General features: G+C 37.8%; 1 long non-coding RNA gene across 1 annotated transcript in view; it reads left to right on the top strand.

Moving 5' to 3' along the window:
- Window positions 1-24700, top strand: part of LOC106047813 (uncharacterized) — a 207266-nt gene that overhangs the window by 142627 nt on the left and 39939 nt on the right. Inside the window, exon 14 of the long non-coding RNA XR_010832008.1 lies at window positions 13513-13586. This is a non-coding gene — a long non-coding RNA (uncharacterized lncRNA). The remainder of the gene's footprint in view (window positions 1-13512; window positions 13587-24700) is intronic.

The following is a 24700-nucleotide window of genomic DNA, read 5'->3' as shown; positions in this document are numbered from 1 at the left end:
CTAACATCTCTAAGTTCCCAAAGCTTCATGGAGTTCCCACTACCCACCATGCTGAAATGACACCAGCGTATGTGATGTTGGCGGAACATGAAGCTTATAACAAGTGTGCACCATTATTATTTTTTGGATTGCACCAGGCACTCACTGTCATGTTTAGCAGTCAGTGCTCAAAGGTGACTATATTTGGCCAGAGCTGGTACTGAAAGCTAGGATGGTTCAACTACAGAAACCAAACTCAAATTCAGTGTGAAAGAAACAGATGTGTCCCCAAACTCCTGCAGATCAGCACAGCACTCCTGTCCTGTCCCACTCAAATACCTATGCTCCTGCACCTTTGTACTACAGATTGAACACCTTCAGAGTGTTTTGTACTTCCAGTGCAAGCAGTGTTCCTCCTGCAGTAATTACATTTCCTCAGCTCCTTGAGACAACCAGTGCCATCCACTACTCAGCACAAGCTGCAGGCACTCTCTCATTAGCATCTGCCATCTGTGTCCTTCCACCCCCCAGAGAAGTTGCCCACTTCCTGAGCAGCAGCTCTTCCACCTTGGCTACCCCAAGTCAAGTAGCCACACTGAGCCATTCGGTAGAGCAAGCAGCCCTCTTCTTGCTAAGGTGTTACTTTCTACCTTCCTCTTCAAGGTGGCTGCCGCTCAAGTGGATGAGTAGGGATTGGACATTCAAGTGGGCTTCAAGTGTTTAGGCAGCAGCTGGTGATCAAATGGTTCCTGCTGAACATCTCTGGGTTGTGGGAAGCAGGCTGCAGGAGGCTTGCTGTGCTATAATTACACCTATTCCTGAAGTTACAGTTACTCAAACAAACAACAAAACACACACACACATATACACCAAAAAATAAAATAAAATAAAAATAAAAAAGCCCCAAACAAAAAAGCACAACAATCCCGCCAAAAGGAATAATAATAAAAAAAAAAACTTAGCCTTTGCTGTCATATGTTGTGCAGTATAATAGGTGTGCATATGCACTAACATAAACAAAGGTCCCCAAGCACTGGCACTTAAAAAAATTAGACAATACTGTCATGAAAGGCATACCTATGACATACACCACAAGTCTCCAGTTTGGAGTGTGAGAGCTCTCTGGCTGAGATCTGTAGGTAAGAGATTTATGGCATATTGGAGCTTCTTGGTTTAACACTTATCATAGATTAATTCTAAGTCTCCTAGTAATGTTCTGAAATTTTTATTCCAGGTACAGTCTTGTCACGTATAGGAAATTTTGGTCAGCACTGAATGACGAGTGTGATTCCTTAGACTTCCCTCTTCTTTCTATTCTTACTGTTAAAAGGTACATTTGTGCATTGTTTCTTATTTGCGAGTCTTTGACTGCGAGACTAAGTCTGCTGTACTTAGTATCAGGAATATAAATGCTTCAGCTCCACTATGAAAGTAAAGAGCATGACTGCCTTACTGACTGTTTTTCTTTCAGTGGTTCCTGTCTCTCCACAGGCACAGTGCACCTCTGTCGAAATATTTGGTGGTGTTCCATGTTTCTAGATGTCTTAAGCTTTTCTCAGGACTGTGATTTAGAACTGTTGTATTTCCAGAAATTCAAAAAGGAACTCCAGAAAATGTGTATCCAGATGTCCTTGTTAGGTTGAGGAGAGGAGGTGGAAATACCAGGTATCACTGGGTGTAACAGTGTCTTACTGAAGTAATTGCTTGAAGCTTTCTTCTCCTCCACTATGCCCTGGATATTTATCTATTCCTTACTTCTGTTTATATTCAAACTCTTTTCCACCTGAGCATCCATCCCATCAACCTCCTGTTCCACTTCCAAAGCTGTGTATCTGTAGGAATGGCTACTGATAAATCCATTGCTGTTTCTAAAGCTATGGATTTATAAACCTTCCCTGTGTCCTCTTTCACTTCCTTGGATGCTAGCGCCTGCTAGCTGGATGAACTTATCCCCTCTCTTGGATCTGCCCTCAGAAATAAACATGCCCCAGCTCTTATTTCTGGCAGAACTCTAAGGAAACCTGGACACAGTTTGCAGTGATCAAAAATCTGCTCAGATGGCAAAAAAACAAAAACAAGACAATTTGGGATAAAGAGTCCATATAGAGCCCTGTTTTAACTGTTGTTCTTCAGTTCTTGATTTATTTTACTCCTGGTACACTTTGCTCTTGGTTCTGTAATCATTCAGGGGCAAGAAGGCCAACTCCTGAAGGCCCACTTAATTCAGCATCTGTGGTCTAACTGATCAGTGTTACGTAAGATGAACTTCAGCATAACATAACCAGTCCCAACTGAAAGGTATGTTGCTGCACAACATATGCAAAATACATGATCATAGGAAGGATTAACAAATTGCTTGGCTTCATTCTCCAATTCTATAATCTCTTCCATGTGGGAACATCCCCGCACCCAGGCAGTACCCCAGTGGCCTCCATGAAGTTCTGTGCTCTCTTGCTGTGGCGCTGTGCATAAAGCACAGGATTGGGGATTATTAGGGATTGTCCTTGACAGGACTTTTTTCTAAAACATTTGTTTCCACAGGCAATTTTGTGGATCTTTAGTGAGATGGAGGGAGAAGATTGAAGAAGAAGAGAATGAACTTGGGTTTGTGCCTGAACATGTGGTAGATAGTAGTAGTCTGATTTCTACAATGGAGGTGTTGCAGCCAATGAACTCAGTATTTTTCATATTAATGAATTTTAAGGTTGGCAAGAAGCTGAGCAGACAAACAGAACAAGCGTAGCTAGGAAGGCTGAGAAATACTCTGTCAATATTGTTGTATTTCTCCTCTCCCTGTCCCAGTATTTGTACATATACAGAAAACCCTCTGTTTCTTTTTAACTCTACGCAGATTAAACAGTGAGATGATAAACAACTTAAAGTGACCAGTTTGGCAACACTTTAGAAATGCTATATCCAGAGATAACTTTATGCTTAAACTGAGTTATGTGTGGCACACTGCAAATTAATAATTTAGGCCATGAAACTAAAAATAAGATAAAAAAGTATTTCTTGACATTCAGCCACGTGTTTCAGAACACATTGTGTTTTAGAATCACTGGATGCAATTTTTGCTATTGACACCTGCTGGGAAGACAGAGATTGGCAGGAAAAAAAAAAGTAGTTTAAAAAAATGTAATTCTCTTGATATTTTCCAGAGTGGCATTTAACTAATCTTAATTAATTAATTAATTAATTAATTTTTGCAAGGTACTGACTTGAACATCCATGTTGATTTTACTCAGGGACAAGAAACTTCCCTCCCCTCCCCTCCCCTCCCCTCCCCTCCCCTCCCCTCCCCTCCCCTCCCCTCCCCTCCCCTCCCCTCCCCTCCCCTCCCCTCCCCTCCCCTCCCCTCCCTCCCCTTCCCTCCCCTCCCCTCCCCTCCCCTCCCCTCCCCTCCCCTCCCCTCCCCTCCCCTCCCCTCCCCTCCCCTCCCCTTCCCTTCCCTTCCCTTCCCTTCCCTTCCCTTCCCTTCCCTTCCCTTCCCTTCCCTTCCCTTCCCTTCCCTTCCCTTCCCTTCCCTTCCCTTCCCTTCCCTTCCCTTCCCTTCCCTTCCCTTCCCTTCCCTTCCCTTCCCTTCCCTTCCCTTCCCTTCCCTTCCCTTCCCTTCCCTTCCCTTCCCTTCCCTTCCCTTCCCTTCCCTTCCCTTCCCTTCCCTTCCCTTCCCTTCCCTTCCCTTCCCTTCCCTTCCCTTCCCTTCCCTTCCCTTCCCTTCCCTTCCCTTCCCTTCCCTTCCCTTCCCTTCCCTTCCCTTCCCTTCCCTTCCCTTCCCTTCCCTTCCCTTCCCTTCCCTTCCCTCCCCTCCCCTCCCCTCCCCTCCCCTCCCCTCCCCTCCCCTCCCCTCCCCTCCCCTCCCCTCTCCTCTCACTTTTTTCCAAGCTCTTCAACTTTGCAAAGTCTGCTGAATGAAGGCAGTATTTGTTTGTAGTAGAGTCTTCTTCAAGTTTGTGAAGGCTTCCGTTAGAACTACTGAAGAAAGATAAAATGTTTTGCACATTTACCATTGTGTATTCTGTTGTAGTTCTAATTTCAACCCCAATATATTTGCTTTGCATTTGTGCTTTGAGTTGGTTTCACTGATGAAGACATAATAAATTATACATAAAAGAGTGATTTGCTAAGATGATGTTCATTAGGCAGTTCTTCTAACTTGTGAGGCATCAGAAACCATATGCTTTGTGCGTTGGTTTACAGCTGTAAAACAGACATGAAATTACCAAATGAAGGCTTGGTGCCAGTTTCCAGTGAAGCCAATGGCAGAACTCCATTTATTTTAGTGGTTCAGTGTGAAACATCACAACTATCCAGAAATTAAGAGATTTTGTCTTTGAGCCAAAACCTCAGATTTGCAATGCAGAAAATACAGATAAAAAAAAAGAAAAAAAAAACTTTAAATTTTATTTTATTTTATTTTTTACAAAGATATGAAAAAATGTCATCTGTTTTTCAGTCATCTTTGTCCATTCTGTATCCTCGTATTGCAAACCAAAGTTTAATAACCCTGACCTGTCATGTTATAAGGAAAAAGGAGTCTGTAATGTCCAATGTTTCTGGTGGCCCCACTGATCTATAAAGTAGCATGGCTATGCAAGTGCCTTATATCCGCTTACTGGGTTGGACGGAGAGGTTATATCCATGGGTGCTCATGAAGTTTCAATGGATAATGCCCTCTTCCTGATTCTGTTTAGAAGGTGATGCTGAGCTAAGTTATCAAGAATTTTTGTTTTATCAGAAGAAACTGGCCCAAGCTGGAAAGGAAGAATTTGGAGAAAAGTGCCCACCCTTTGCTAAAATTCTAAGTAATATTACTTTTGAACAAATTGGTTCTGTAAGTCCTGTATGCAAGAACAAAATTTTTAATATGCCTTCAAATTAATGATGGAAGATTTCCAAACTGTTGAAGACATTTCAGAACATACATACCCATCCTTGTGAAAGAAAGATGGTTGAGTGGGGCCCTGTCATAGTTTTCTTGTTTGTTTCCTGAAAGTGGGAGCAAATAAGAGAAAAATGTGGAAGTGCTTATCCACCTTTTAAAAGATTTCTGCCCCTTTTATCTTGGCTAAAGAAAAAGAAACTAGACTGGTGGCTTATAGACTGAAAGCATTCACTGTCTACGTAAGCTTGAGCCTCTGAGCAGGGAGTCCATAATGGACTTAAAGCAAAAACCTATCCCTAATCCTGGAACGATCATGAAGCAGAGAATGTTAGAGTCATTTACAGCTGCCTGGCATTGTTGATGGGGGACAAATTGAAATCTCTGGTCTGCCAGGCTTGTCAACACCTTTGAAATCTGCTGCCTAGTCTGGATCCCCAAAGGACTGCTTGGAGAGAGTGAAAGAGCCAAACCAACAGCCAAAGACAGAGTCCACCTACTTGTCCCGTTTTCTTCCTTTTTCTTTGTTTCTTTTCCGCTTTTATAATTGCCTTTCTTTTTGCTTGTTCTTATCCCAACACTAATGTTGTAAAATTGGTAAGTGGTTTAATTAGAAGATTTATTAACTTGTGTTTTCAATCTTTTACTGAGAAAAAGTACCAAAAACCTAACATCAAAATAAAAGCTATTACACAATCCACTAGTTGGGTGCAGTCTGTCCCCCAGTCTGTCCCCTTTGAATTCTATGGCTAAATTCCTGTTGGCTTTCATGGGAGCCTATTAAGGAACAAGCTCTTGTTATTTTGTAATATGCATGCCACATGGGGTCTCAATTTAGTCACTTAACTAAAGGCACCTAAACAAGTGGCCTTTTTTTAGTGATGTGAATAACTCAAGTGGCTAAATGGGAATACATGTGCCTAATTTTAGTACATCCACAGCTGAGTATGGTAACCACAGTCTGGTTTCAAAACTTCATCTATACAGGTTGGCATTTAACAGTCACTCAGGATGGCTTGACAATCTGTGTGTGCATCAAAAACACTTCTAATGAAAAATAAACTTCCCATAAATCCAAAATAAAAGCAGATAATAAGGGAGAGAAGTAAATATGAAACATAAATCTGGGATTAGCTTGACAACAGTAATTAAAGCTTGTCTTAGGCTTTGCTTCATGATAGTAATTAATTGCCTCTTTTCAGTGTATTTCTAATATTGCAAATTATTAATGCTGTAAAAGTATAAAGTAATTTAAGCTGTCATCAAAACTTGGATAGTGTTTTCCTGGAGCAGCACACTGCAGAGAATTTGGTAAATATCCAAGAACTGGTAAATTTAGAGCACAAAATGTTTAATGCACTTGGTTATTAAACACCAAACTGTAAACAAGTGCTTCAGTATTTGGAAAATCATGACCTCCAATATAATATCATTTTAAAAAATAGTTTCCAAGTCACAGTAATATAAACTAAGAATTTATAAAACCATCGTTTGCTCTTTTCATAAGGTGAATATTGAAATCTGTCTTGTCAATTTAAGGATTAAAGTCAGTTTTTTTTTATTTTTTATTTCTTGTTACACCATTGCAAAGAATTGCTTCAAGTTCCACCAGTGAAATTTTTTATTTTGAAATATATTCAGAAAGTATGGGTTATGTAAGAATAGATGTATAAGATTACCTGTGATTCTATGATTCAATGATCTTAAGGCTTTTAATAATATCAACATATACATTCACACAGAGGGTATACATACACCTTGTCATTGAGAACAAATACTTTATTCTTTCAGCAAACTTAACTCTAACTTAGGAGTTGTGTATACCTTCTATGTGTTCATCTCACTTCTTCAGAAACCTCTCCTCCAGTGCTTTGATATTTTTCTTTTAATTAGTTAATTAGTTAATTATTTATTTAAATCAGAAACCACATGTGCTAGGTCAGATTGTGCTTTTCTACTTTGACTACAATGAAGATTTCATGCACAAAATTTTGCAAGTGGTTTAGAGGATGTACCTATGCTCTGAAAATCTTTCTTACACTCTTCCTTGTTTTTAAGGCCGTTTAACCCAGATTCCATGTGCCCAGTAAATCTGTCAGGAAAAGAAGCCATCTTCTATGCCTTTATTGCTGCAGATCTCTGGGCCAAGTGGTTGGAAGCAGTCTGTTGACTATCTAATCCATGACTATTCATCTGGGAATCTCTTGGTTGTCATGATCACTGGGACATGACACTAACCCAGGGCCTTCATCTCTAACACTGCGAACGTCCCCAACCCTTCTGGCAACTATTTCCAGCACCAGCTGTATGAAGTTGAGGTGTTAGGAGCACATTTCCTTCATTAGCCCAGAGATCAAACCCAAGATTTCAGTACCAGCAGAAGTTTCTTTATTTCTCTTCTTTGAATAAAAAGCTCATTTTATGAGAGTCAATAAATGCAAATAACCATGGGTGGGCAGAAAGTTTGTTGGAAGCTTGAGAGAGAGCTCATTCTTCAATGCTTTTCTGAGCTGTTGCAGGATCATAGAATAGCTTGGGTTGGAAGGGGCTTTAAAGATCACCTAATTCCACCCACCCTGTCATGGGAAGGAACAGCTCCCACTAGATCAAGCCCCATCCAGTCCGGCCTTAAACACCTCCAGGAATGGGAATCTTTTGATAGACTTCAGAGAGAGAGTTATAGCACAAGAAAAGGAGTCCTCAGTCTTTAGTGATGTCTGCCTAGTATTCATTTCTAGAAATGCGTGGAGAGTTTCAGGATGAATACTTGTACTTCTTTGAGACATAAGTGTTGGCTTGTACTGTTTCTATGGCTGTTTCTTTTCTCATCCCCCAGGGTCAAGGCAAACCCTGGATGTTACTGAAAAGGCTAGTTTACTTTTTTAGATTGGATTAATTGAGTTACTTTTTTTTTTTTTTTTCAATTCTGTTGAACTATTAGTTAGATGGTTAAAAAGAGTCTACTTACAAATGTACAATGTTACAAAAAGAGTCTACTTACAAAATGGGCAGCATCCTCCATTTCATGTGGATGGATTTCTGGATCCTGGTCCTCAATATTCTAAAAGGGTTAATCAAACTGTTTCCATTTTTTATGGACTTTTCTCCTCTGTAAGACTTGAAACTTGTGTTAAGAACCTTTCTCACATCCTTCCCATGAATCTGTAGCAACTTGCTCACTGATATATTTGCCATACTTAAGATACGTTTACTGTTAGTTTGCTTCCTCCTGGAGGATAGGAAGGTCTTTTTCTGTGTGTTGTATCAAGTCCTTATGGGAGGTTTCTTTTGAGACCCATCCTTATTACTGGCTTGGAATTCTATCTCAGAAATTTAAATTTCTGAGTCTCTTTCTGCCACCAGCTGAATGATGTGGGGATATTGCCATCTCTGCATTCAGACTGTTCATGTAGATAAGAGCTGTCATGGAGTGTTTTGATACAGCAGTCAAGGCTGCATCTGTGATTGGAGAACATGCCACTTCAGCTAAGTGGGTGGTAATACTGAGAAATTTTGTTTTTCCTATCATATGCTGAGAATTGACCTGGAGCTCTCTGTTGTGTCGTTTGTGCTAATGTCGTGTCAATATGTATTTGGGGGATCACTGTAAAACAGAAGAACAACTTATTTAAGAAAACTTTTTTCAGAATGTGAATATAGATTCACATTCACCTTTTCTCCTGACAGTGGACATCAAGAAAGACAGAATCAGTTTGTCCTCTAGAGAAAGGAACAAGAGAGAAACTATTTTAGAAGGAAAGCTTACATGGTCAAAAACCAGGTATTTCTCCTGCCTACGTCCATGGCATGAATGTATTTATGCATTAAATGTATGAAGAAAAAAATCAATTTTCCAGTAAGGAATCTCTCTTTCCAAAATCTGCACGTGAAAAATATGACTAGAACTGAGTATTAGCACATTGAATGGTCTATCATATTGTTCTTGGGAAAGCTTTAGCTGGGGATACTAAACTCTACTTTTTGCTTTGAAAATCTACCACATGAATAAATATCACCAGTCATCACTGTTTGTCATTAGCAAGTAACCAATTGCAACTACTGTGATCTAGGGGAGTGTTTTTTTTCTTTCTTTCTTTCTTTTTTTTTTTTTCTAAACATGTCTTTCATGCTAACGTTTGCTTAATCGGTGGCAATAAGGCAGCTATGCTTACCACCGTGCTGAGAAAAATCTGACACCTGCTCTATCTTTAGTATAAATATTCCATAAAGATCCTTATCTACTCAAGTGGTGACCAGGAGATTAGGATTTGACTCGTAGTGTGAGGAGGTTATTGTGGCCTGCTCATGTTAATTCTTCTGTTGCTGCCTTCTTCTACTGCCCTTGGGAGACTTGCTCCACTTTACCCCAGTTGTGTGGTTGGCTCCCTTTTGCAGTATGGATAAGAAAGATTTTGTGATGCTTTTCTGTGCAAAGTTTGTGGGCTTAAGTTTAGGACTTGGAATGTCTCAGCTAAATTTGAAGTTACTCAGGACCCCGTTACTCAGGATCTGTCCCCCAATAAGAACAGGAAAAGGAAGACATTGAAAATGTTGGAGGACTGAGTTACACAAAAGGTTACTAAACATTATTACTTATGCTTGATGACTTCCAACTGCCCTGCCACCCACCTTCTTGCTGAGCCAGAAGCAAATTTGAAAAAGAAACCGCTGTGCATCATTTCCCTAGCAGAACATGTTGCAGACAAAAGGAATCGAAACCACAAGTAGAGAATTGGATTTCCCTGTCTTCCTCCAAAATAAATATTTGTTTGTGAGAAAAGCAGCCGGAAGAATGAGACATGTACCCCTGACACTAAAGGCTTGTATGTTTGTGCCTGCTGCAGTAGAGGTATGCTAGTCCACTGAGTGCTATCTAAGGTCAAGCTGAGCTCTATCACCCCAACGTTTTAACTGATGTCTTCACCCACATACAAAAAGCAGAGAGAGAAGAAAGGTCCAGGGAGCCCAGCAAGGATCAGTAAGAAGTGAAATGCAAAATGAGCAGAGGGGCTACTCCTTGGAGTTGTGCCCTGTGCTGCTCCTTCTAGACAGCAGTGTCATTTCTCCCAAAGCCATTGTGGGGAAGGGAACAACACATCACACACCTCTGGCTGGCATCATGTGCTCTTTGAGTGCTGGAATGAATTCCAAAGGGATAACTTCAGCATAAAGATATCCATACCTAAAACTCATGTGCCCAAGCTCACAGACAGTGTTTGGGGAGGAGATAAGCACCTCCAGGAGGTGGCTTGCATAAAGGGCAGGGAAAGAAGATAAACTCTCATTGCTCTCTGGAGAGCAGGAACTGTCCATTTTGACCTTCTGGATGCTGGGCACTTTCAAAGGATCCAGACTGAGCAAACATGGCAGGCAGGTGAGCATCCTCATAGTGAGGCTGTGGATGTGGCAGATATGCTTGCTATTTGAAAATCAGGTGCACCATCACTTGATTTTCTCTCTTTCTTCCATAATGTGTGTTAACCATATTCACTCTTCATGCAGAGGGACAACAAAGAACAAGATAATCTGTGCTAGGCCATCAGGCATAGGATTTCTACTAAAGAGTCAACTTTTATAAGCTGTTACCGCATGAAATTATCTGGAGCACCACAATTACGGCCTTTCGCAAGCTTAGGGAAATGTTGTGGTGTCTCATATGGCATCATTTGGTAACACTTAACCAGCAGAGATTTTTAAGATCATTGTGCACTCTAAATTCATAGCTTTTAGCTTTTTTTTTTTTTTTTTTTTTCCCACTGTTCCAGTCCTCATCTTCAGCTGTTACCTGGCACAAACTTGTGCAGAACAATCTCCCTTGCCATCAGAAAGCCAGAAAAATCCTTTCAGATTAGGAGACAGAAGGAGATTTAGATGGAGAGGTTCTTGCTTACGCCTTCACAAAAGCCATATTTTTATTATGCCCTTATATAACCTGTCCCCTGTTTCAAATACAGCTTGAAAAAAAACCTTCTTCGTACAAGAACATGACCAGCTGAGTAAATAGAAAAAAACTGTTGAACTTGTGGATAGTACTCACTGAGGCCCTAATTATTTTGATACATGTGCCTGCATAGCAATACGTTTTGGATAGGAATAGTGAGATTGAGATACATAAAAGCAGTTGGTAAAAGCTAGAAGTTAACCTGAAAACATATTCCTAGTAACACAGTTAAAGGGGAGGGAGACAAGCTTAAAGGTAAATTCAGGTCAGTTTGTGCCTTCAGAAACAAGACAGAGAACTTCTAAAACAAGGTCGTAAGCAAAGACGGAAAAAGTCACAGAAACACCAAATTTGCCACAGCGTCATGAGAGGGGAACAGTGGGGAAAAAAATGACAAAAAGAAACCAGAAGTAAAATGAATATATTCATGCAGCGTCAGTCTCTCCAGACAAGAAATAGTGCCAAGCAGAACCGCATCAGCGTGTGGCCGTTTCTTGCACTGACACTAAAAACATCTGTTGAGGTACAGTGTTTATACCATCTGCCAAATAAGCATTTTTTAATCTTAAAACATATGCTGGAAATAGGAAAATTTGGACAAAAACAAAAAGAAAAAAAGAGGGGTGGGTGGCCAATAAATTAAGAGTGAGAAATGGGGAAGGATGGATTGGAGAGAATGTTTTCCACACAGTGCATCATAGTTAATTTGGGTCATCTCAGGTCACCAGGGGAAAGGAAAGTCATGGAGGAAATCACAGATTGCTCTGAGAAGATAAAAGAAACCAAGGGATACTGTCCATGTCAGACTCCATCATTTAACACTGGGTTTTACAAAGTTAATCATAAAACTTGTGATTCAGCAAGAGTTTGGGGATACAGCTAATTTAAGACACGGGAACTGCTGCTGATTCTGATGGAAATACTCCTATTGTTGCAGGCAGGCATAGCTTGCTTTTTTACAGGAAAGCATATAGTTAAGCATCTAGGTGAGCCAGGGGTTAATACTTGTTCTGCTGGAAAGATGGTAATCATCTTTGCTGTTTGGCAAAACGCTAATTCAAACAATTTTTTGGTACATACAGGGTATGTAAATCCTCATATAAGGAATGTGTTAACATATTTTTTTTTGAAATCAAACGTGTTCAAGAACATTACTGGGTGAAGCTACCTGAATGACTAGTTTCATGAATTATCATAAAGATGTATAAATGAAAGATTTGGGCTTACATTACTGATTCTTTGATGTCAAGAGAGTCTCTCATTCAAATCAGCATCTCTTTGGTACCATCTCAGGTCTACAATATGTGTAGTATTTGGTGCATAAGGAGTTTCTAAAAAGAGTAACAGACATCAAACCCACTTTAATGTAATTTGTCTATTCAATTAATTCCATGTTATTTGTGTTTTTAGAAAAAAAAAATGTGCCCAGGGTAAAATCCAGGCCTCTAGAAATCAAAGAAAAACTCTCACTCCCTTCATCAGAGTCAGGATTTCACCTCTATAATACTTGACAAGTACCAATGATTTATGCCTTGTAAATCACTTGCTGGGGTATGGTCAATTGCAGATATTTTATCAAAGTCTGCATCACATTAAACGTGTTGTATATCCTTCAAGATATACTTCAGTTTATTTCTGTTTTGTTTATTACTGATTGTGTTTTTGAAAATCACAATAGAAATAAGCAAAAGGATGGATTATACTTGCTATAGCTTACAGGAGTTTTTGGTACTTCTACTGTGTCCAATGGGGCAACTTTACACTTTTGATTCTGGCAAACTACCCCATCTGTAGACAAGTTATTCTTGGGATATATAAACATGTTAAACAATATGAAACCTAAGTTCTGGAATGAGGTGATGTTTCCCAAAGGCAGAAATCAGAACTTCATAATTTTCTGCCTCCTGTAATGTTTAATGAAATTGATGGATTTTTGTAGATTAGGTAAATATGTAGCTGAGGTGTATTGGACATTTCTGTTCTTCTGAAACAAACAAACAAAAAAACACCCCACAACACAACGCACCAACCAACCAACCAACAAACAAAAAACAAGCACAAAGACTTTATGTGCCCACATAAAAGTTTTTCCAAATGCTTTTGTTTCATCCTGGATCCTAAGAAAACATTCAAAAAGCAAAAGCCAATCATCAAAATTCACTATGATCATCAAAAAGCATGATGATCATCAAAAAGCAAAAGCCAATCTAAATCTTTGATATAGGTCCTTTTGTCTGCAATATACCACAGCTGGAAGAGATGGAATTAACACTTGCATCAGGGAGAAGTCTTATTGGATCTTTTAAAATGCCGGAAAAAATTGCCATTAATTCTACATTATTGGCAGACCACAAAATTTTAAATGATCACCAAAAAAAAAAAAATCTTGGCTGAATTTTCAAATCAGATAATTTCTGCTAAAGTTCAAGATACTTCAAAATACAGCTTTTTCACTAATACCCATTGGAGATTCTCCATTGATCTGCAAAGACAGGCAATGTAGGTCGTGTAGAAACAAACATGCATCTTATGATATCTTTCTCCCAATGAATGTCAAGCTTCATATGACACCTAAGTTTTGGATGAATCTTTGGTGATTTTGAACAAGATCTCACTTTCAGGACTGTGAAATAATTTTTTTCAGATTGATTCCACTTTAATTTGATTTTTTTTTTCAAAAAAAGTTGACAAACCTTCCTTCCCTGCTCAACAGATGTTGTCTCATTCAGTGAGAATCTACACACTATCCATAGCAATATGGAAACGTGAGCTGTAAGAGAAATTCTGGTGAGTAATAATCCATTTGTTCACCTGCATGTTCAGAACAACTTCACTCACAATGAATAAAAAAAATATTTATTAGCTTGATAGTGTGATTAGGAACTTCACCAACTGTTACTTGTCTGGATTTAGTTGACTGTAATCCATGACTGATTTAGGTCTTTGATCCTTTAAAGAAATAATATTAAAAAACTGGTAGCATTTAGTATTTTTCAAAACTTCAGACAACATAAAGAAAAACAGTTTAAGGTTTCACAGAACTGTTGAGTTTTGCAAAACATTTTTCCCCTTAATTTGAACCATCACTTTCTCAAAGAAAACTAAATTAAAAAAACAACAAACATGTTTTTGCAATTAAACAGAATACTGAACTATGCAAACAATAAAGATCCTTGTTTGAAATTAATTCTTGTCCTGCTTCTGGGATTACCAGGGGAATAAAATTATAGCAAAACAAAACAAAAAAACCTGCTACAGCCTAGAATTTGTATTTTACCAGAAGCAATAGAAAATTTAGGCTCAATAGTTTTGAGTTCTATTCTGTCTCCAAAAAACATGATTATAGAGTTTGTTCTAAATTTGACAAAATGAAATATCTCATCACTCCTGTCATCAGAAGCCAAAGTGGTACCTCAGACTTTTTTTCTTTATGGCTCAATAGTTTACATTTTCCTTCTCTGTACCTAAGGGACATTTAGAGGTGTTTGTCAGGAATGTGACAACAATAATGAAAGACCATTTGGGTCAATGTTCATTGGCTAAACTTCAGAGGAAAAGGTCAGAAAACCTAGGACAGAAAGCCTGCTTGGAGGTGGGGAAGTCCCATAGAAGGTGTTGAATGCTTTTAAGATGATTGTCTGCACCTTTTATATTTATTTGAACATTAAAACAAAACAAAACAAAACAAAAAAACTAATTTTAGCAACATCTAGCCTGAAGACCCTTGAAAGAAACTGTTTCCAAAGAGTTTGAGGAAACACTACTTGTCCATCTGAACATGAAACACTCATATTGGCTTTAGAAATTTAAGTTTCTTAGGATATCACAGTAGTAAGTGTATTAGTTCTGGGGTCTCAGTTCTCTGAGTATTCCTGCCTGCCTGTGCCTGCTGGCTTTAGCTACCCATCAGTCCCTTGCTCTGTTGAATTCTTACCATCTGTTTTGTGTTGAGCCACTTGAATAAACTATTGCTCCCCTTATTCTTTGTGTACAGAGCTGTCTTTTGGAACACAATGTTTAGTCAAGCTCCTTGGCCCACAAAATTTCTTCTGCTTATCCTGTTCTCCTGCCCCAAGTGCCCCAGTTGTTCTTCGGTTCTCAAGAGTCCAAAGTCAACATTGTAGAGGCACGGGCGTGCTGAGTTTGTGGTTGAGGGCACATCCAAATATTGCTACATCCCAGATTTGGTTCAAATACTTAGCGTAGCCCATTTATTCTAATTAAATAAATGACATTTCTGCATAGGAGAGAAGAATGGGGAGAGAAAAGGAGCAAGGATCAACTGCTGAAGTCTTCCCTGTGTTCAAAAACACCAGCATTCCTGTAACATTACACTGACTCTGTCACCAGGGACCCAGAGGCCCAGTTTCAAGTTTTTGCACCGTTCTCCAGGAGTCCCAAGCCACAGAGCTATGCCCATGACTTAACTTTGCCAGCATTAAGCAGATTTTCCGGGGAAATTTTTTCAAGTGCTTCTTTTTTTTCCTTTTTTTTTAAAAAAAAAAAAACTTGTTTTCTTCAAGTTGAACAGTCCTATGGCTCCCTGAGGGCCAGAGACTAACACGTGGAATAGATATCAATGAATTGTTTTCATCCTAAGAGCTAATGGCCATGTCAAAATTTCTTGAGTCTCCTTCTTCTCTATATGGGACTTTTAAAAATATCACTTTCTTTGCTCTCTAACCTATTAGCTAAATATGTTGTTGAGCATTAAAACACAGTTAATGTAGATATACTATACACATGAAAATGCTTTAAAAATTTGACCTAAAATATGAGAATTATGAATTTACACATTTCCTGTGATGATTTCTTATGAAAAAAAGGGCCTGTTTTTCAAAACTTTAATTGACCTTTTAACTTTTCTAATAGTTTGTTCCGGCTTCCCTTTCTTCAGGCTGGCATTCAGTGGTATAAAGCCTCAGTAAGCATGTACAGCTATTCTATATCCTTTTAAGATATACTACTTTGCTGTATCATTCACTACATAATAAAATAAATGCAGGAAAACTTCACAGAGTGCATACTGCCAATTTATCCTAGAATGTCTTGGCTTCTACTGGCACATGGCCTGCCACCACAGCACCACGGTGTGCTCCCAACTCCTGCACTGCTCTAGTGCTGACTTGCTGTGTGGCCATATGCAAATAAACCAACCATCCCTCAGCTTGGTGTTCTGTCCTTGTAAGGATGGCAGTGCTCATCTCCAGAACTAGAAGAAGGAGACCTTCTCCAATTGAATCCAATCACAGCAAGCTACCAAAGCTTTGATCTCTCAGCTGAATATGGGACAGGGTGCTGCCAGCCCAACTGTGGTGTCCATGCGAGTAGGGTCCAAGGCAGGACTGGCACCACAAGATTTGCTCTGTGGGAAAATTCCAGCTGAAGCCAGGACTGGGTTCCCTGACTCCATCAAGCTGTTCCTGAGTGCTTCATAAGCTAAACTGGCACCAGTAAAATCACTTTTCATAGCACTGTGAATGTATAACAAGGTCTAAAAATGCAACAGAGAAGTTCACTCTGTGAATATTTTTCTTTTTGCTTTTCTTTTTCTTTTTCTTTTTCTTTTTCTTTTTCTTTTTCTTTTTCTTTTTCTTTTTCTTTTTCTTTTTCTTTTTCTTTTTCTTTTTCTTTTTCTTTTTCTTTTTCTTTTTCTTTTTCTTTTTCTTTTTCTTTTTCTTTTTCTTTTTCTTTTTCTTTTTCTTTTTCTTTTTCTTTTTCTTTTTCTTTTTCTTTTTCTTTTTCTTTTTCTTTTTTTTTCTTTTTCTTTTTCTTTTTCTTTTTCTTTTTCTTTTTCTTTTTCTTTTTCTTTTTCTTTTTCTTTTTCTTTTTCTTTTTCTTTTTCTTTTTCTTTTTCTTTTTCTTTTTCTTTTTCTTTTTCTTTTTCTTTTTCTTTTTCTTTTTCTTTTTCTTTTTCTTTTTCTTTTTCTTTTTCTTTTTCTTTTTCTTTTTCTTTTTCTTTTTCTTTCTTTTTCTTCTTCTTTTTCTTTTTCTTTCTTTTTCTTTTTCTTTTTCTTTTTCTTTTTCTTTTTCTTTTTCTTTTTCTTTTTCTTTTTCTTTTCTTTTTCTTTTTCTTTTTCTTTTTCTTTTTCTTTTTCTTTTTCTTTTTCTTTTTCTTTTTCTTTTTCTTTTTCTTTTTCTTTTTCTTTTTTTTTTTTTTTTTTTTCTTTTTCTTTTTCTTTTTCTTTTTCTTTTTCTTTTTCTTTTTCTTTTTCTTTTTCTTTTTCTTTTTCTTTTTCTTTTTCTTTTTCTTTTTCTTTTTCTTTTTCTTTTTCTTTTTCTTTTTCTTTTTCTTTTTCTTTTTCTTTTTCTTTTCTTTTTCTTTTTCTTTTTCTTTTTCTTTTTCCTTTTGAGTTAAAAACTTGCTGGGTGTCTGGGCCTAAAGAGTCATGGTGAATGGAATTCATTTGGAAGCTAGTCACTAGTGGTGCCCCCCAGGACTCGGTATTGGGGCCAGTTCTCTTCAACATCTTTATCAATGATCTGGACAAAGGGATAGAGGACATCTTCAGTAAGTCTTCAGATGACACCAATTTAGGCAGGAGTGTTGATCTGCTCGAGGGTGGGAAGGCTTTACAGATAGATCTGGATAGGCTGGACTGATGGGCCAAAGTCAACTGTATGAGGTTCAACGAGGCTGTGTGTTGGGAACTGCACTTGGGGCAAAACAACTCCATGCAACGGTAGAGGCTAGGGGAAGAGTGGTTGGAAAGCTGCCCAAGGGAAAGGGACCTGGGGGTATTTGTTGATAGTGGGATGATTATGGGCCAGCAGTTGCTCTGGTGGCCAAGAAGGCCAAAAGCATCCTGGCTTTTATCAGAAATAGCATGGCCAGCAGGACTAATGAAGTGATTGTCCCTCTGTACTCGGCTCTGGTGAGGCTACACCTCAAATAATGCGTTCAATTTTGGGCCACTCACTGCAAGGAGGACATTAAGGTTCTGGAGCATGTCCAAAGAAGGGCAATGAAGCTGGTGAAGGGTCCAGAGAACAAAGTCTTATGAGGAGTGGCTGAAGGAGCTGGGGTTGTTTAGCCTGGAGAAGGGGAGGCTCATGGGAGACCTTAGCACTCTGTACAACTAATTTAAATGAGACTCTAGTGAGGTGAGAATTGATGTATTCTCCCAAGCATCAAGTGATAAAACAAGAGGAAATGGGCTTAAGTTGTGCCAGGGGAGGTTTAGGTTGGATATTAGGAAAATATTCTTCACTGAAAGGGATATTAAGTATTGGAACAGGCTGCACAGGGAAGCGATTGCGTCACCACCGCTGGAGGTCTTCAAAAAACGTGTAGATGTGGTGTTTGGCTTAGTGGTGGACTTGGCAGTGCTAGGTTAAAGGTTGGACTAGATGATCTTAGAGGTCTTTCCAACCTAAATGATTCTGTGATTCTGTGATCCTTTTCCTTTTCCTTTTCCTTTTCCTTTTACTTTTCCTTTTCCTTTTTCCTCCAGGAAATGTTATTTTGCAAACAGAAAACAAAAAGCAAATTCTTAAATCTGTTGTTCACTTGTTCATTAAAAAAGATAAATGAATAATGTTTTTACCTTTTGCTTTTTCCACTTGAAGGAAAAATAATGTTGCTGCCGAGCATCTGTTACAATAGGTTTTATATTTTCGAGATTTAATTTGTAAGGATGAGTTAATGTTTCCAGGGAGTGGCATCGCAATACCAGTTAAAATGTCTCTCTCCTATAAATATGAGCTCAGATTGTTGAAAATGAAGTTTGAATACTAAGGCAGTTAATTAGTTTGGCTCCCAAAGGCACCAAATAATAGCTCCTTCAAAACAATCTCCTTTAAGTGGATGAGATTCTTGGAAATACTCTGACATACATCATAATAGCTCATTGCAAACATAGATCTGGAGACTTGTCCTTGCCAATAATTGAAGATGCTAGAACACAGCAAATTACTCTTTGTACATACCCTTGCCGGTTCCTGGAAAGATGATTTCTTCTTTTAAGAATATTGATATTCATCATTGATAGCTGTAGAAAATAAGCTTGGATATTCTATTTCTGGAATACATTTAAGCTGGTATGAAACCAAACCAGGATGAGAATTTGAATTTGAATTTATCACTACAAAAATCTCACATAATGTCATTATTTTAGACTTTAAACAGAAGTAAGAGCACACTTTCTCAGTGAGCAGGTGTAAGCAATTGCCTTTTAGGCAATGGTCTTTGTGCGTGTGTGTGTGTGTGTGTGTGTGTGTGTGTGTGTCTTGCTTTTATAGTATTGTAGAAGGAGCCAGAACCTTAATAATATATTCATTTATAGAGTCTTTGCTTAGAGGATCTTGCTTGAAAGTAGATGATAAAGATGACTAGTGTCTGAGTGTGTTGGCTAAATTAAATCTTAACTGATGCTTTACTATGCCAGAGTAAAGGGACTTCAGTATCTCTAAGGGGCAGGGAATCAGAAAAGAGAATTGGAGAGACCTGAGGTACAGCCAAGTTCTAGAAAAAATATGCATTATTATGGTTCATTGTAATTTAAGTTAATAGAAGAGAAGCCAGAGAGAGAGAGGTATATTTGGAATCACATCCAGGGCATTTGTCCTTTTTGGAGCAGGATGAGAACTTATGTACTAGTATCGTCCTGTTCTCATAATTATTAACTCAAATAGCTATAGCATTAATACTGAAATATCTGAAAAAATAACTGCATGTATGTGTTCTATGGAGGACTGTCAAATATCAGTAACGTCTGTTAAAAATATTAAGTATCATCACAGATTATTCTATTTTTTAATGTGTGACTTGGGAAAATTCAAAGGGAAATCTTACATTTTGTGTGAGAAGGACACACACAAAGTACCAGACTCTTTTAATTTATTTATTTATTTATTGGCACTTCTGCAACTTTAAAATGTCTAAATGAATTTTTTGGAATGTTTTTATGAAAAAATAAAATGTATACTCTAAAATGTCAGGGAATTTGTAAGCCAATTTGTAAAGTCACATGGGTTTCATTTTGCCCTCAAATACAGTCTTCAATTCCTTTGTGTTTAGGAGAAAAATTAGACCCATCTGTTTTAATAGTAGAAGGAAGACAAATGGTGCAGTTTTTCAACAACTGAAAACCATCTTGAGATACACAGATCAATTTAGACTAAAACTAAAACTAAAACAACAACAGTAATATCACCACCACCACCACAGTCTTCAAGCCCTTTGACTAGTACTTATCTGACCAATAATGGCCAAAAGCCATCTATCTTTGCTTAAACTACATGACGATAAAACCAGAGTCTGGAAAATATCATTACTTGATCTATTTGGTAAACTTTCAAATATTTCTTTCAGAAGATTTGCCAGGCAAACAGCATAGTATAAAATTTAGTTTCATTTAATTTGTATTTTATTGCTTTTGAATTTAACTTTAAAAAAAAAAAAAGACATGATTAAAGAGCTACAGCTACAACTGAGCAAAGCTACAAAGCTTCTGTAGTAGAAAGCTGAGGGAGCGTGAGTCTGTAGAATGTGGATTTGTAGGTACATTTTAGTACAGAAAATTGTGCTGCAAAGGTGTTTAGTGGGTTTAAACCTGTGTCTGAAACAAGCTGGGCAGTGTGAATGGAATATCTGAGCTTTTTTTTATGGCTACTGTTGGTACATCCAGAATCTGGTACAGCCAGAATATTAGTACATCCAGCTAGGGACACCATCTATTCCTTATTTCAAAGGGACATCACTCCATTTGTTCATTAGTTGCCAGAATAAAAGAATCAACAAACCGACAACTAACAAACCAATGCTTTGCAGAGACACTGAATAACAAAAATTTTGACTGAGCTTTGTTTTCACAGTAAAGTACAATCAGAAGAAATATAATCTTAAAGTAAAACCTAACCACAGAGCTCATCATCTTCCCTCAAAAAATAGCATCTTCTTTTGGATTGTCTTAAGATTTCACTAACTTGCAAACCTGAAACCAGCTTTCTGTGCTGCTGATGCGGCTACAGAAGACAAGTTTCCCAGCTGAGTGGGAGGCACTGCAAAGAGGTTTGCTCTGGTCTCAAGAAATTATTTTGTATGGACCAGGAAAGAGCAAGATTTACTGTAGCTAAAGCAATTTTTTTTTTTTTTTAATTACCATCATAAAATTATAATAGGAATTCCAGTGTAGCTGCTGAGAAAAAAAAAGTCGTTTTTTTTTTTTTTTGGTGAGGAAATGTAAAAGTAAAGAAAACTATATGATGGCTGTTAAAGCAACAAAACATACATATTACTATTTCATAATGGTAGCAACTGAAAACAGCTCTGCTTTCTGAAGTTCTCACAGTAAAATAATTCATTTCAATAACAGAAAAGCTGCACATAATCAACGATGTAATAACTTTTTTCAAATGTAAGGAAAAGATTAAGTGAAAAATGAATGTTTTTCTCTGTGCTCACTAATGCCTTAACCCACATAAATATAAAAATATGCCAATAATTTTTTGTTATTACACAGTTGAAAGATGAAGAATCAATTGTCTGAATAGTAAGTTTCAAGATGGGAATGAAACTGCAGCAGAAATATGATAATACAAGTAGTGTGCTGCAATCATGTACATAAAAGTAGAGCAATAGTCTTGTATATGTTAAAGTGTAAGACCATACAACTACTGGAGGTTAAGATAAATACAAATTCTTTGTTCATAAATATAAATGTAAAGTACAGAAGCATCTTAGTAAACTAGAAGAGGATTTCATACAGTAGCATCTCCAAGCTCACAAGAGTCTGACTTTGTGTTTTTATTCTTGTCACTGTCTCTGAAGGGGAAAAAAAAAAAAAAAAAGACCTTTCTGGAAATCATAAATATTACTGAGAGAAAAAATAGAAAAATTAGAAAAAATAGAAAAATTAGGTAGCATGTTCAAGTGCTTCTTGAATATTATACCATCAATATTTAAATGTTGTACCTTCCAGTATTAGAGCTTTCAGTTACTAAAACCTGGAGTTCTTCATGTCCCCTCTTACCTCAATGCTGGAATGTTCTCCTGTAGATTAACATACAAGCAGATGTTATTTGATATTGATTCTGGTGAGGCTGAGATTAAAATTAATTTAAGCCATGCGCAACAAAGAGTTTAATGAATTGCATGAAAACAATTATGTTTGGAAATTATACAGGCCAGTAAGCATCATTTAAAAAGTAAATTCAAGTGTCTGATAATTTAATTGCATGCTTGAGGGTGTTTGAAATAAATGAGAGAAAAAATGTTATACTCTAACAAAAATGGTGTATCATCTTCTGAAGCATTGTCTTCCATTTTTGCATGGTTGTTCTCTACTTCCTTCCCAGAAAGACAGGCATGCTGTTTCAGTGACACTCCGTAGTCAGAAGTGACTTGCATCCATATAGATCCTTTCCAAGACTGGGCCCTTATTTCATAACTGTAGGAAAAGAGTAAAGATGTGAAACAGCGAAACAATGGCACTAAGAAAACACAGAAGTGATTAAAGCCTCTGCAGATGCATTTAGAGATTTACAAATAGCACAGAAAGCAAAGATATTTAATGTGGAGCAACAGATAGTAAAACACTACAGATATTAGAAACACTAAATCAGCTCACAATACAGCCAGACAGAGCACCATGAGCTTGTGTAGCTATAGCCAGTGTGTCTTCCAAGTTGATTCAGATAAAACTTCCAAACTGTCAAACAACATGAAAATAGAACAGAGGGATTTGCAGAATGAAAAAGTAATACAGGTAGCTTGCAAGCTGCAGTAGCTATGAATCACCCTTGACTGACACCGTTGCACATAGATTCTGTTAATTTCTTTTAATGAGGTAAAGTATTGAAAATATGTTTAGGGAAACCACTAGGATAGTGTAACTAATTCAGTGAAATAGTACCTAAGGGCTGACTCATCTCCTCTAAAGTCAATGGAAAAAATCCTGTAGATTCCAACAGGTTAGAACAACTCCATGTTTCATGCCTAAAACAAAGTCTTAGAAAGGTTTTCATGGATCATAAGATAAAAATACCTAAGGGTACTTGACTGGGTCTTTGGACTTCTCTGTATATAACAGAAGTTGCTTTGGCTTTAAATTACCAGGGCTGGACCATTATATTTAACCTGGAACAGCTCGCACTAGTTACTGTGGCTGCCCCCCCTTCCCTCCCCTTCGTGCTGGCCAGCAATTGGTGACACTGAAAATTATTTGTGGAGAGGCATGGCATGCCCTGACATTCTCCCATGCTCACTGAGAACACAAAGCTCCACAGAAACCTCCTTTTGTGTTTGTTCTAAGAATTAAAAAAAATATATATTAATCAAAATTATCTTCTCTAATAATAAAAGGAGCCATCATCTGGCTAAAAATAAATACTGGAAACAAAACACAAAAACTGCAAGCTTTAATTAGAAACACAGGACATTGAACATGTCTGATTCAAACCTTTGGCTTGGGCTCCTGCCTTGAACATAGCATAGCAAATCTTGGCTAAACACTGAATTTGTGCTGGGCAGGCATCAGAAGCACCTAGATTCCTTGTTGTTTCTCAGCCCCCAGGCCAGGGTGTCCCAGTGGAGGTCTTTGCTCTCACCCAGAAGAGCAGATACTCTTGCATGTGGTGTCTCATCCGATCCTCCCAAGACAACGCAATGAGCTTCCTGTCTGCTCCATTGGCTGGAAGAGCGTTCCAGAAGATTTGACCAGTCCTGAGTCTGCTCTTTTAGCTGCTTTGGAGGTGAGGAGAGTGGCTCACATTCATCCTTCAGCCGGTTCTTCATTTGTCAATGCCAGTAAGTGGGGCAAAAAAGCTGCTATACTTAGTAGGAAGTTGCTGTCCATTTAAATCAGAATTGCAGGAATTCTGAATGTCTCAGCAGTTGTGGCAGGAAAATCTCTAAAATACTACTGTTGTGACAGAGTTCAGAACCTCCTGTAGTAGGAAGCAAACAATAAACCTTTTCCACTCACTTTACACTACTGAAGATCAGACAAAATGAGAGACACATATTTCTATGCATTTCATTGCACTAATGTATAAGAAGTCGTGCCGACACACTGCTTCAAGGATGGCAACTTTTTGGATCTGGGACTTGCTTCTTGTTCTATTTATGCAGTGCCAAACACAAGGAGATACCGGTCACTGAACAGAGGGGCTGCTAAAGCACTACCTTAATACACATAAATAAATAAATAATTGCAAAGCTATCCTTTCCTTTGCATATCTTTTCTTTGCCTTTATCAAGGGCAGCTAGTTATATGGTGATAAAAATAAATATATGGGTAAAATATGGTTTTAAAAAAGATAAAATTCTGCATTAGACTTTTTTTCAAAGTTCTTTAGGTGTCTCAAGATTTTTTATTTTTTATTTTTGTGGCCTTGATGCCGTGCATAGTAGAGTCAGTTCTCATACTTTATTGTTTTTAGGAATGGAATCGAAATTACTTTTTCTTCTATGAAGTATCTCCTATACATTCATGTGAGTATAGTACACAGAATAGATGAGCATGTACCTTTTAGGTAACCTTTGCAAACACTACTCTCACTACTCTTTTCATAGAAGGCCATGGAACAAGAGGAATACAGTTACCTTCCGAAGTACTTAGGAACAATTGGATGTTTTAACCTTTTATGTAGCCACATAATGGCAAACATCTACTGACACTCAAAGTATCATGCTATGAAATTCTATTTTAAATTAATTTGTGATTCTTTTTCACATCTTTAATTAACTCTTGTATCTGTCAGGTATGTTTTATATTGTAACATGGTGGTGCAGAAAAGAGAGGTTCTAAAACAAACGTAGGACACAATGTTTTTCTAGTGAATCAGTACAGCTACTGAAATCTAAGGCCATTGCAAGGCCCATGAATAGAGCGCATGATCAGAAATCTTTTGAGATTTTGGCAGACAGATAGTTCTGGCAGTGGATGGATTAGCCAAGG

Source organism: Anser cygnoides, chromosome 5 (genome assembly GCF_040182565.1).
Source record: "Anser cygnoides isolate HZ-2024a breed goose chromosome 5, Taihu_goose_T2T_genome, whole genome shotgun sequence".
Lineage (NCBI taxonomy): Eukaryota > Metazoa > Chordata > Aves > Anseriformes > Anatidae > Anser > Anser cygnoides.
The sequence above is the reverse complement of the archived record's forward strand: the minus strand, read 5'-3'. Positions and strand labels throughout refer to the sequence as shown.